Consider the following 13,792-nt stretch of genomic DNA (forward strand, 5'->3'; position numbering starts at 1 on the left):
TGTTTCAAAACTGTTTTATAGTACTTTCAAATAACAATGAAAAATATTGTTGCAATGGTATAATATATGGAGGCCTGGTCTGCACATTGAGATATACTGGGTTTACAAAAGATTTTTATTATTAAAATACATTTAATTAAATCTGTACAACTTGATGTATGAGTACTCTTAAATCTGGCGTGTAAAGCTATACCTCAAGCTAAACAGATATAACCAGTTTTAAATTAAGTGTGTTCACATAGGTGTTTGCATCAGTTTAACTAAACTGGTTTAGCTAAGCCAGTGTATGAATTTTTCTACACACAAGCGAATAGACTGACCAATGGTACTCTATAGCAGTTTTTTAAACCTTGACCACTCTCATTATTTTATGACGTTTTTAATGGAATTTATTAATGTTTAAATCTTGTCTTAATAAAAATTAATTGAAAACTTGGGCAAGAGATGGAGAAAAAAACTTGGTATAAATGGTTCAAAATAGTTTTTTAAAAAAAGAACAGAGAGAATACTGTAATCCCACTTGCATAATGTAACTATTTCACAGGGAGAGAATTCTTGACATATTTACATGGAAAATTCAAATGTCACTGGGGATTTGTAAATCAGATTATTTCTTCTCAATAGGCAGCATGACACAGTTACTATCAAACATATGGAAACTGAGCTGTTAACAGATAGGGTAACATAAGCATGTTGGTTCCACTAGTTTGCCGTAATCCTACCATGTATGCTTTCACTACCCACCATTGCATTTGAATTATATTTTGGGGCCAAATTAGAATCTGAATATGTTGATGTGATAAATGTGGATTGTGTTGGGTGGTTGTGGTGGCGGTAGTGGGGGTTGTTGTCCAGATATTTATTTACATGAGGCTGGGTAAAGTATTTTGACATCTCCCTCCCTCCCCCCCCAATGCTTTGGGCATCCTGATGTTCCTTGCAAATGCTGTGATGATATGAGTTAAAAGCACTTAAACGGAGAGATGATGTGACATCATCTAAAGTATCTCACTGGAAAAATATGCATATAATATGCATATAATCTCATGCCTGGCACAGAGTGAACTCTTGAATTCCTCTGTTGCCAGCTATATTGTGGTGAAGGATGGCCTAAGTGCTACAATAAAACTTTGTAGAAAGGAAGGGAAACTGTAGTAGTTTCAGAACTTCTTTCAAGTCTTTGGCAAACAAATAGCATTGGTGCATGCATGCGCTCTTCACTCCACTTGGACTTCCTAATTATATTGTAGATACTTTATTTTTAGAGTTTTTCTTTGTGCAATCAAGATTCACAGTAAGAGTCCAGCTATATTATTCTGAAGAGAAGTCCTATGAAAAGGCTCCTTTTGCCCCTTTTGTAAATGGACTCTTAGCTCTTGGGGTATTTGAGTGTGTACTGTTCTACTAGTTCGCAAATGTAGGCCATGCTGGGATAGACCAGGGAAGAAGGCCTTCAACAATATGCAAATATAAGTATGTGTCTGGCTCTTGGTACTACCTCTATGCAATAGTGTGCTAATCCTTCTAGATAAACTGCATATAAAATTTAACACACTGTGATGAAGGCTTTAGCAAAGTTGTAGTCTCACCTTCAATTTTTAAGGTCCAACAGCACAGCTGTAAAAGCTGACCTATATTAATCTAGAAGTTGATTCAATATCATGTTTTTCAATCCATGCATGCTGTCTATTGTACTTGACTAAGCAAATTATGTGAGCTGTTGTGGCCTGGGAGTGAGGTAGGTAATATCCCTTGAAATTATGATTGCGAATGTGGATCAGTTTGGTTTGATTGCTCATTGATGGTAGACTGTGGCAAAACTCAGGCACTTGAAAGATGCTTGTAGACTTGGATTTGCCACTTTCCTTAATGTGATCTCTCTGGAAATTCTTTACCTGAGATGACCGTACTTATTGTCAGCTTTTAAATTGTGTTTAAGACAACCTTGCAGTTAACACTGCATTGTGGTGAATGAGGGAAGAATAGCGACCACCTTTGCACCTATTCAGTTTGTTTCCACTCGTTTCTTTTGAGAACTGTCATTCTCTCACATTGTTTACGCTGCTAAACTATGATATGAATTTCTAGGATGTCAACAGGCTTCATTTGCTTTTCCACCCCTTCTACCATAATGCTACCTGGAACACCCTCCATGTGTCTCATTGACACCATTTGTTCAAATCTTGCTTGACAGCCATCTCTTCTCCCTGGTTTAGGACTAAAGTAGCAATAAGAAAGAAAAAAAAAAATGTAGTGAAACTTAATGAAAAAGTATTGTCAATTCTGTCCCAGGTTACTTTGTGGCTCCAAACTTTTGCTTTTCGTGAGTCATGTGCAAAGTGCCATATTTGCATTTAATATGCAAAATTCTGAAATACTACCAGTTTTGATCGATTTAAAAAAAAAAAAACTACCAAAATTAAATTTTGCACATCCGAAGTCTCTTAAATACCATAAGGCAAAAATGGTCCTATTTTTGAAAAAAAAGCATGAAATTTCACAGGCTTCTAGCAAAAATGGAACAAATTTGTGAAACTGCAGTGAAATCTGAGAATAACTCTAATTTTATAATGAATATTTTACATTGCTCTGATTATGGTTCCTTCTCTCTCACATACAGTACTCTTATCAGGGCATACTTAATTGGAAAATCTTTGTAATTGAGATGACTGCAGGGAATCTCTCTAAACACTAACTGCTGTTTAATGGGTGTGGTAATTCTGCTTAATTGGGATGCTTTCGGGTGATTTACTTTTGCTTGTCTTCCATGTGTCTGTCTCATGCTGGTTCTTTGTTTGTTCCTCTGGAAGCAGGTTTCAGTCTGTACTTACAGAATGCATATGAAGTGCTTCTAGGTGTGCTGCCATGTGAGCTAACTTTACCACTTTACTAGGCATCTCAGAGCTGCTTCCACTGTCAGTCTGGGGCAAGAAGACGACTCAGGCCTTATCCCAGTGTTATTGTGCTGCCTTCCAACTCCATAGACCTGTCCAGTAGTGGGATTGTTTTGTTCTGCTCTGTAGCTGCTGTGAGGGCAGCGGCATCAGTAGACTTCGTCACTAAATTCATAATTTTATTTAGTTCAAAAAAAGGCTGCCGACCAGGGAAATTGTTCCAAAGAGGATTTTGCTCCTTCTGAGCATTTTCATTTCCTGCACTTCACCAGTGTTGCTAGAATACGTGGCTGTTGTTCCTGTCTTCAACCCTGATATGGCACATTTATTGAGGGTACATGTGGGAAGATGATGGATGTTCCAGCATATCTGTGCAAAAGCTGACGTATTGATGGTGTTGAGTGATCTCTCCCGTGGGTTCATATGTTGGAAAGGAAAAAAGAAAGGACTGATTCCTGTGAAATTATATATGTGAAGGCTCTTAAGGATGAGAACCAACTGGCCTATCACTCCTATTCATCCCTTTAAAAAGCTGATTTACACCATAATCATATGCTGTGCTACCATGTACTTTTGTTAGGTCTTCCATGTAGATTTGTAGCAGCTGTGGGCAGAACGACTTATACCTGCTGATAATGGAGGAGGGGGCAGAATGAGGGTAGTGGCTTCAGCAGATATTACTAAGCATGCTCAGTACAAGCCAAGCAGCTGAGGGAGCACGTGGCTTCTACCCCACAATGTGTCGCCTCTGACTCTTGGTGGATTTTGTGGAAAGATGCAGAGAACTTGAGCATTGGGGTTTTTACATCTTTCCGTAGCCTAAGAGAGCTGAACATCCATCCGTGCTATTAAAAGAATTTGGGTGCTGTAAGCATTTCTAAAACCTGGTCGTAAAGGTTCCTGGATGTTGGGAGACTTTGATGCTGTTTAGAATCTAATTCTCACCACTTTTTCTAATGAGTTTTCCTGGGGAAAAAAGTTCGGGAATCAAACAGTAATTTTTGTAGTCTTTTGAAAGTGCATTCTAAATCTGGTTAGCTGCCTAGATTTATATGAAAGGTACTCAGATATATGGGCTTCAGCACCTTAGTAAGTACCTACATAATCAGTTTCTTTTGAACCAGTCAGGACTATTTCATGCTTTAGTGCAGCTGGAAGGCTAGAAAGGAGTTAATTATTTTGGTCATGAATGGGCCAAACTATTCTTCATTGGATTTCACTAGTCATGATTGGTCTGAGTTGTGTAGTGGCCAGAATGTCATTCTAAATCTCTGCATATGTGATCTGACCAAACCGTGTAAAAAAAGATTGGCTCTTGCCTTCTGCTCTAGATTGGCGTCCTGCTTCCCTGAGAGACTGACCGCTTGTTAGTTCCATTTTCAGAAAAGTGGTCTATGAGCATTTCACAGTGAGTGGCACTCTGGGTATGAGATTTATTTTAATGCCATCCAGATTCCAAACCAATCAGTCTTTCTGGGATAGTTCAGCTATGGCCATAGTTGGGTAGTTTATGATACAGTACTTGTAATAATTAGTGCTTGTCACCTGTAGCTTTACTGGAGCTTTAAAAAGGTGGGTAAGTATCTTTGTTTCCATGTAAGATATGTGGATACAGGTTCTGACCATATCAGAACTAGGGATTGAAACCAGGTTTTCTCAATCCCAGCCTGTTACCCTATCCAGCAGACTATGCTTCCCTTAAAAATGTACATAGTGCTAAAGTACATTCTCATGTGCAGCTAAAAATTGCTGTGAAGATTTCTGTGGTGGTACTTTACCCACTCTGTTACCTCCCTTCCCATTATTATTGTGCTTATTTGACTGGTATAGGATATAATGAAGAATAAAGAAAAGCTATCCACATACCTAAGAGGGCTTGCACCTAATTTAAAAATTTAAACAGACTGTGCTATCTGTTTTTCTGTAGTTCAATTGTTTGGAATAACTTTTACCTGCTAGAACGCCCACAGATGTGTGTATCAAAGTAAAAGCCAAGTGCAGGAATACAAATAACCCATCTTCCTCTTTTTTAGTAGTATTAATAAATACTTGCTTAGACTTGGTCTTAATCAGATTGTATCCGTGTTTTGAGTACTTTGGTACAATCAGAGCTACACTAACTTTCTGTTAGATATTAAAAACCAGCATGCTCTGATTTTTTTATTACTAATATATGTTTTAAAGAAGATATTATGACAAGTCATTAATTTCATTTGATTAAGCCATTAGGGAAGATTAAAGATGGGTCATTTCTTAGATATATGTTTAACAAGAAAAGGATTTTAAAAACATCTGTTTTTTAAAAACAGGGACAGCTTCATTTATCGATAAGAAAACAGGAAGATGTTGTATGGTTTTGCACAGATAAATGTCATAATGTGGAACAGCTATATTTGAAGGCTGCATTTTCTGATATCTTAGACATGTTTCTTTTTCCTGGGTTTGTACGGGTATAAATATGAAAAATAAGCTTAAAATGTTATGCTGATTTTTGTTGTTGTTGAACTTTATCATCAAAACGTATGACTAATGTCATCCACTAACTGAATTGCCCTTTTCATCCTATATGTGTGTTTTATTAGAAAGGGCTAAAACTTAAATTGGCATCTGTCCTTACAGTAATTGAACTAGGTGTGAAAGTTCAACTTTTATGTAATTTAAAGTACCATCATTAATGGGACAAGTGTTTAAAAAAAAAAAAAAAAAAAAAGTCAGGTGTGATTTTTTTTAACTTAGGATAGTAACAAGTAATGACTAATATTGTCAAATGACAGATCAGAAAATATTTTTCTCTTTTCCACTTCATTTACTTTTCTGACTTTGAAAGTACCATCTCTACTCACTGTCTGACCTGTGTAGTTAGTTTCTCCTTTTGTTTATGTGGATGCAACACAACAGATGAGAGAACAATATGAACATCTGATTGTAAATCTTGAAATGCTCTAGCAACGCTGATCCTGGTTAATTTGAGATTTCATGGGATTGCAGTCTGAGGTGGTGTGACTTCAGGAAACCAATATTTAGTCACATGTCATTATAACACTTTAGTAAGACAATAGTGGAAATATAAAATTTAAAATTCAAAATAGGGTGTGAAAATGAAGTGAAATAGATACGTATTTTCATATTGGCTTGCCGTTTCTTTTCAATGTTTCTATTTTAGCCATAACTGAAATTAAAAAAAAAAATTAATCAGAAACACAGGTAATCTGAAACTATATGTATACATCAGAACGTTAAGTGTTTTTAAACTACATCTCCGTCCTTCAGAAGGAAAGAGAAACTAAACCTTAGGGCTTGTCTACCTTATGAAATTTCACTTGTTTAACTTATATCAGCTTTTAAAACTATTTTAGGTAAAGTGGTGCAAAAACATGGGTAGATATTATTTTGTTTTGAGTGGCTTATTTCAATTTATTGTAAATCACTAAGAAATAAAGAGCTAAATCAACTTGAGCCATGCTCACATTGAAATAAAAATGTCCACACAGAGTTTTGTACCATTTGAACTAAACTAGTGTAAAAACATACTTTTAGTTGAACTGGTGTGGCTTGTATTTAAACCAGGCCTCCTCCTCCTCCAGATGTTGAAGTTAATATAAACAAAAAAATCTAAGAAGACGGGACTTTAAAAAAATTGTATCTTTTATCAGAATTCTTAGGTTGAGTTTATATTGTCCCCTTTTATCTTTTCAGTAGAAGACTGTTTCCTGATTTAACATTTTAAAAAACATATGTCTTATTCTGGTGGTTCACTTGGAAGTAACTTTCCTGTTGCTCCACTTCTTCATCCATGAATTTTGGTTTTACAGGCAGAAGGTCCTTTTGTGTGCTGTGAGTAATAGGGCTCAAATCTGGGGGAGGGCAGGAAGGAAAGATCTTTTCTTCAAATTCACAAGCCTTGCAGTTTGAAGAACTCTTCCTTTATCTCTTATGTCAGATATGGAAACTATTAAAATATTGATGGTAGAATTCTGAAGCTTTTTTCTAAACTGTATTCTTACATGCTGAAATCCAGCAATAAAGCTAACAGAAGTCATATTATAAGCCCTCTGAAGAGTCTTTCTCTACTAGTATTCCTAATAATCCCAAAGTTAAAAATATGATTTGCTTATCTAAAATTTCTATTTTCCTTTCAATGCAAACTTCTGGTCAAGATTTTTAATATAGTGGTATTTACATTTGCAATGGTAGGACAATATTTTACCTCTTCTGCCTGTTGTAACAGTGCTTCATCCTGACCGCTGTCTTCCCCTGTAGAGAGGAGTTTTATACACAATGACTTCACATGCTGACTTGTTAATGGCAACCACTGTACAGCATGTGTGTAGTGCAAATACCACAAACTCCAATAAGTAACATTAAACTTGAATTCCCCTTAAAGGAACTATATATGTTATATACATTCATCATCAATTTCTGGCTGGTTCTTTGTCTTTCAGATGATGATCCCAAAGCACCCTGTTATTAAAGTCCTGTTACATGCTGAGCTCCATTAGCAATCCCATGGAAAGCCATAGGAATTGGATCCAGCACTCTGGGGCCCAAACTAGTCAGAGCTACTCCTAGGGAAATGTCAACATCATGCTGGCCCACAGCATTTGCCAAGACTCGGAGCAGTAGTTAATACTGTAAGGTTTTCTCTCTAAATAGGAAGAAGCTGGAAGAGATGAGAGAGAGTAGTAGGAGATTTGTATGGAATATGATGAGAGGCAGGAGCTTTCAAGGAGGGAAGAAAGATAAAAGTTGGTGTCCCTTCCCTGGTTGATTCTTATACTTCATTTAAAAATATGTAAAACTTGAAATGGCTACAATTTATCGTAACTCACTGCTTGCGTTGACTTCAAAGTGGTGTCTCTCACATTCAGTGATGAGAATGTTGGGCCCTACGTATGGTATAGCAACCTCTTCTACCACCATGAAATTCAGCTTCCTCTCAGATGAGTCTTTGCAGTATAGAACTGCAAACTCAATCAAATATTAAATACTAGCCAGCATTTAGATAATTATAGTTTGACAATGACAACCCCAGTTTTTAAACTTGTAACTATTGGCTTTTGCATTAACATCTTATATTTCAAATTCCCTAACAGCAGAATGCTTTTATGTGAGGCTCCCTGAAAACAGAGTTGCAAAAGGGGAGGAGTGATGATAAAAATCCTCAATTAGTGAACTACTCCTCCCAAAAGAAAGCTTTTATTAACTCCTGTAAACTGACGGCTAAATAAAAATAAACTGACAATGGCCGCGCAAGAAAGGGGATAGAAGATTGCTTCTCTCTTTAATATCTGTGCAAAAAATTCTTTAAGATGTTTCTTAGGAAAAATTATGAAACTTTCCTAAAATATGTGGAGAATAAATCTTGTTTAGAAGTAGGAGGCCCAAATATGTTTGTCCTCTTCTAAGACATATTTTTACCTGTAAGATTCCTTTTGTTCTCATGCCTAAATAGTGGTTCTAAATTGTATAAATATTTCAATCTGCTTTATTATAAATATTCAGTTGCTGAAGAGACCTATATTCAATTTGTAGCAGTGCATGCTACAGTTCTCTCATCAGTACTAACAGATTTACCAGTATCAGTATACTCCAGAAGCCTTTGTTGTTTGTTATTTTTGTGAAGTAATTTGATTTTTTTAATAATATAAGTAATAGAAGAGTTTGGCAACTGGATACATAAGATATGCTGTCTGTTTTCTGTTCTTCGTTTATTTTTCTCTTGTTAAAGTCATCAAAATGTTGACAGCTGCATAACTCTTTTTAAAGCATTCATATCTTGACAGATATTACAGATATTTGTCATTTTACTTACAGTAAGTGACAGCTAAATTAGCTTTATGCTGTATGGGAGGATATCTCAGAAGTAGTAAGTCCAGTCAAATTTGTATTGCATTTCTTTAATGTGCAGCTCATTTTGAGTGGTTATTAAGAAATGAACAGTTCAGGGACTCACAAAGAATGTGGAAATCTTGAGTTAGCAGATATTCAAGGTTAACACAACTATTATATGCTCCTCTTCTGTTTAGGATTATCATATTGGTGTGTGCTCCTTTTTAACTTGTTTTCATTTCTTTTTTCAATTAGATTTGAGTTTAAGGATCTCAGCTTAGTCCTTCCATAATAGTTATCCATATCATAGTGACATCCCACAACTGAGCAGGGTCAGCAGTCTGTTTTGAGAAGATCTGGGGCTGGAGTAGCGTGGATGTTTGTGGGTCATCACTGAAGTGCCTTGGTAGAGCTTGGCTGAGAAACTACCAGAACACCTGCCCTATGCACGGTCTTGCCAAGTGCAACTCTGTCATTTGCACTGATATTTCACATATAGTACAAAACATTATAAAAGATACATTTGATATTTTAAGGGTTAAAGTCATATTAAAAGTTTAGGAATAGGCCAAACTGTAAACTAGAATAAAAAAAGAATATTTTTTCAATGTTAACTTTTATTCAGTAACTTCACTGTACTTTTTTGTGCTAGGCATAAATACAATGCACAATTTTAAAAAATTGCAGTGAATTTTTTCAAAGTACCATACTAAAATGTGTCTACAAAAAGAGGCATTTTTAAATGTACTTGTTGCCTTTTATCCAGGTAGCTTAATTACACAATTCAGCTTTCCTTAAAATTGTCTGTTTAAATTGCTGCTAGAAACTGAAAATTCTATAGCATGATATTTCTGACTTTGAAGTATATTCTATGTATTAAATGATACTTAAACTTTCAAACTACTATAGATTTATCACAGAAGATGTTATACACATGCAATGCATTATTAACCTTTTGTTGATGTGTTCTTGTCTTACCTCATGTCCAGGAGCCCAGTTAGCACTTGGCTACTTAGTTATTTGAACAAATCTCATCAAGATTAACTTATTTTGCATTACTATTCTCAACAGACAAGAGATGAAATAAAATGCTATAGTTTTAAACAGAATGATTGATTTGACTGTGAAAGACACTTTTATGCAGTAATGTCATTTAAACATTGTCAGCTCTTAGCATCACCAAATCTTTTTAATAAGATAATTAGCATTTGCCACTTATGATTTTATTATTTTTAATTCATATAACTCATGTACACCATCTTAAGAAGCCATATATTCTTCTCTCTACTGCTGCATGAGCAAATGACCTAGGTGGAAGCTAAATAATGTAGCTTTTATTGTATGACTTTCAAGAGAAGTGATTGTCTCCCTATGTGTGTGTATCACACCTTGCACAATGGGACCTCTATCCTGATTTGGAATCTTTTAGCACTCCTACAGTACAAATGATACAAATAATGATCATATTACTTAGCAGTTAGGTGTGATTTTTTTTTCTCAAAAATATTCAGCATTGGCCCAGCCTGTCTCCTATTGAAGTGAATAGTGAAACTCTTACTGACTTTGTGAAGCCAACAGTGAATGCTTTGAAAATCCCACCTTAAAATATTGCTTTATTCTCCATTTAAAGACATTTTGTGGATTCCCCCTTCCCTCTGCTTTTTTCCAGAGACTCTTGTCTTTCCCTAAGACTTGTCATAAGGAGTGCAATGAATCAGTAGACAACTCCTTGGGACACCATAATGCACAAAGTGGACATATAGAACTTAGAGAAAATGTGGAAAATAACTGAATTTAGAGTACTGCTTTCACTTTCCATTTGAAATTAATGTTCACTCTATAAAAACATATAAAGAATATAAATTCCCAGGGACTGGCCTGACATTTTAAAGCATTCATCTGTTTTAATTCACCGCCTTCAAGGTGGGAGTTTACACAATCCTGAGGTTCAGGAGATACCAGGACGGGAGGTACTTAGGATCAGGAAATCTGATGCGCGTAGGATCCACGTTTTCTCCTTGCTGTGCAGTGCTGAGATTTTTGAAGGCCAGAAAAAGAATATATAGTTTATTTAGCTTTCTCTAAAAGCAATAATGGGCCTATTCCGATTTTATCTGTAATTTTACTTTTGTGTTGAGTGGTATTAATAATGCTACACTAAAGCAGTACTCTCAGAATCTTCCAGGTTTTAGTGATAGGATAAATATTCCCCAAGAACACAAAAGCAGAACATGCAGATTGCTTTAGTAGGAGATAGACGCATCTATCTGCAGCATAACCATATTACCATCATATTTTGCAGATTTGTCAGGAGCTTTAAAAGTACAATATTTCAAGCTGGTTTTATAGAAACTTGCTGAGGAACTGGACAGGATGAATCATGGATGAGATATATCACACTTAGTATGGCATTAAATTCTAGCAGTAGAATGATGCAAACCAGTTCATAACCTTATAAGAACATTGTGTGCTACAGTAATCACAAGGAAATACTGTAATCCAAATTAATGACAATGTTATGTTACATGTTATATCATCAATGTAGGTGCAATGTGCTCAGCCATTTGATGGCATCATCATCAGAAAGGTGGAGAGTCAGTAGACCACTGTTGAAATAAGTCATTGGGCACTCATCAAGAATATGTGACGTAGCTTGAAGCTGACTGCAGCTGCATTGCAGGTCATTAGAAAAACCCCATTTAAAGAGATTGGCTGCACAGTTGCCTTGTCCTGTTCAAAACTGGTTCAGAGATGACCACAGGTACCTTGGCATATCACAAGCTGGTGGACAGATGGTTAGGTCAGTGACAAGAGAGTGATTAATGATCATCGCTGACCACATGTTACACCAACGAGATTCCACTGTCATGTCCTGTGGTGGCATAAATGACCATAAAGGGTATGTAGAAGACAGGCGAGCTGGTGGGTGGTTGACGAGAGGTCTGTGTACAGAGGTTGCTATTCTCACACATCTTGGCCAGGAGCATGACAAAAGCCTTCTCACAGTGAATATGGGGTGGAGCTATGTGACTAAGTTTTGGTAGTCATGGCAAGTGAGTTGCACATAAAGTCCTGGTAACAATACACGTAGCTTTAAGTTCTACATTGACCAGCCTCGAGTGAGACAAATGACACCAGACAGGAGCACGGTACTCTGTACGCTGTTGAATAGCAGAGGGCAAGGGCTGATGTTCTAAGTGTCCGGGTGCTCGCATCCCGGGTTGAATTGTCCAGGTTTCTGAGCAGGTTGTTCTTAGTGCTGACTTTGGCTGCCATCTTCCTGAAGTGATTGTGGTATGTTAATGTTCTATCGAATGTCACACTGAGGTAAACCAGGTTTGGATCATGCTTCAGGCATTGGCCATTGAGGAAAACATTTAACTTAGGGCTTGTGCTTGCATTATGAAGATGAAATAGACTAGAAATGTTATAGTGGAAGGTTGCGATGAGTCCTATCACTGACTGTTGTTGTTTTTTGGCCTGTACACCAGGGAAGAAAGACACCAGGAATGTGGTTAAAGCAAGTGGCAACTTTATGAACACATCTGGAAACTCTTAGGTAATAACTCATCCAGTGCAGGTCATCCTTCCTTTGTATCCCATATCCCCTGGGGGAAGACTGCACTCAGCCTCTCGCTGCTCCGTTCCATCTGGTCTCAGCAGTGTTGCTGGGTCCCCACTGTCTTCCCCTTGTATGAGTCTTAAGGGGGGTTGTCTCCTCTCTCTGCCAGTCATTAGGACCCCCAGTCACATTCCCCATCTTCTTTAGCAGATGCCCTCTCCTAATGAGTTACCAATTTCTATCTCTCTGGGGAACCGGACTTCCTAATGAATGAATACCTGCACTGGGCACCTGCCTACTTGCAGTAAAATTTGTATTACAGCTAACCTAACTGGGTCCCTGGCCTCCTGAGGAAGGTGAAAAAACAACACCCTGGCCAGGTCAATTTTGCAGTTAGGGAGGAATTCCCTTCCCAGTTCCAAAAAGGCAATTAGCATGATGCCCACAACTAGGCACCAAAACTCTAGTCCTACTCTAATCCCAAGGGGGAGGATGTAGCTTTATCTTCCCAGCACAGAATGGTATTGCTAGACAAGGGGAAGAGTTTATAACACCCTTCGTGTGTGTGTGTGTGTGTGTGTGTGTGTGTGTGTGTGTGTGTGTGTGTGTGTGTGTGTGTGTGTGTGTGTGTGTGTGTGTGTGTGTGTGTGTGTGTGTGTGTGTGTGTGTGTGTGTGTGTGTGTGTGTGTGTGTGTGAGAGAGAGGGAACAAATGGACTTTGGCTGGAGAGTAGGGTGCAGTGTATCAGCCACAGAGCTTCCCTTCTCAAACCCATATGGAGGGTGTGTGTACAGTTGTCAAAGGGGCCAAGGTTTTCTTTTCCATGTTGGCCCAGACAAAAGCCTTCCCACCTCTCTTTTGAGGGCATGGATTTGACTCTTGAGCCTTGGTCTAAGGGCCTCAGCCCCAAGTTAGGTTGGCTGTGCAAACTGACTAGTCACCTCTGAAAACTTAGACCCAGAAAGATGGACATTGACATATGTCTTGCACAACTTATGGTTAAGTAAACACTGAAAGATATGTTGGATCAGCCATTAATCAAAAATATTTTAGGTATAGTTTTTTGGAAAGTACCTCAACATATGGCATAGAAGAAAAGTATTTGTACAGTGCGATAAGGCCCTTCAGAGTACAGGTACAGACAAGGTCCCTATCCCAAAGGGTTTAAGCCTAGAACTTAAACAGGGTAAGAAGAAATAAGGTAGATGGATGGAAATGGACAGAGAGATTATCAGATTTTATGGTGAAAAATATGCTAAATAAGTTGCTGAACTTATTTGTCTGCACAGCACAGTACTGTCCTTTGTCCTTGTGTGGCAGATACCAGCACACCGTTGCCTCCATATGGAAGCTGAAGATCATGCAAGACAAACTCTACTACCAATGTTCTTTTAACACATTTCCCCACCCACCCTTCAATGAGGTGGGGGTCAGGGGTGTCTGTAGAAGGCACAGCTGTATGCCCCTTACGTGGCTGCTTGGCAAATGGAAATCAAGTGCAAGGGAA

General features: G+C 37.6%; 1 protein-coding gene across 4 annotated transcripts in view; it reads left to right on the forward strand.

Annotated features, from left to right (window-relative positions):
• LRMDA (leucine rich melanocyte differentiation associated) overlaps nt 1-13,792 on the forward strand; it is an 877,229-nt gene that overhangs the window by 190,949 nt on the left and 672,488 nt on the right. The window lies entirely within an intron of this gene.

This window comes from Emydura macquarii, unplaced genomic scaffold (assembly GCF_026122565.2).
Source record: "Emydura macquarii macquarii isolate MOO-44397 ecotype Brisbane River unplaced genomic scaffold, CSIRO-AGI_Emac_v2 contig_67, whole genome shotgun sequence".
Classification (NCBI taxonomy): Eukaryota; Metazoa; Chordata; order Testudines; family Chelidae; genus Emydura; species Emydura macquarii.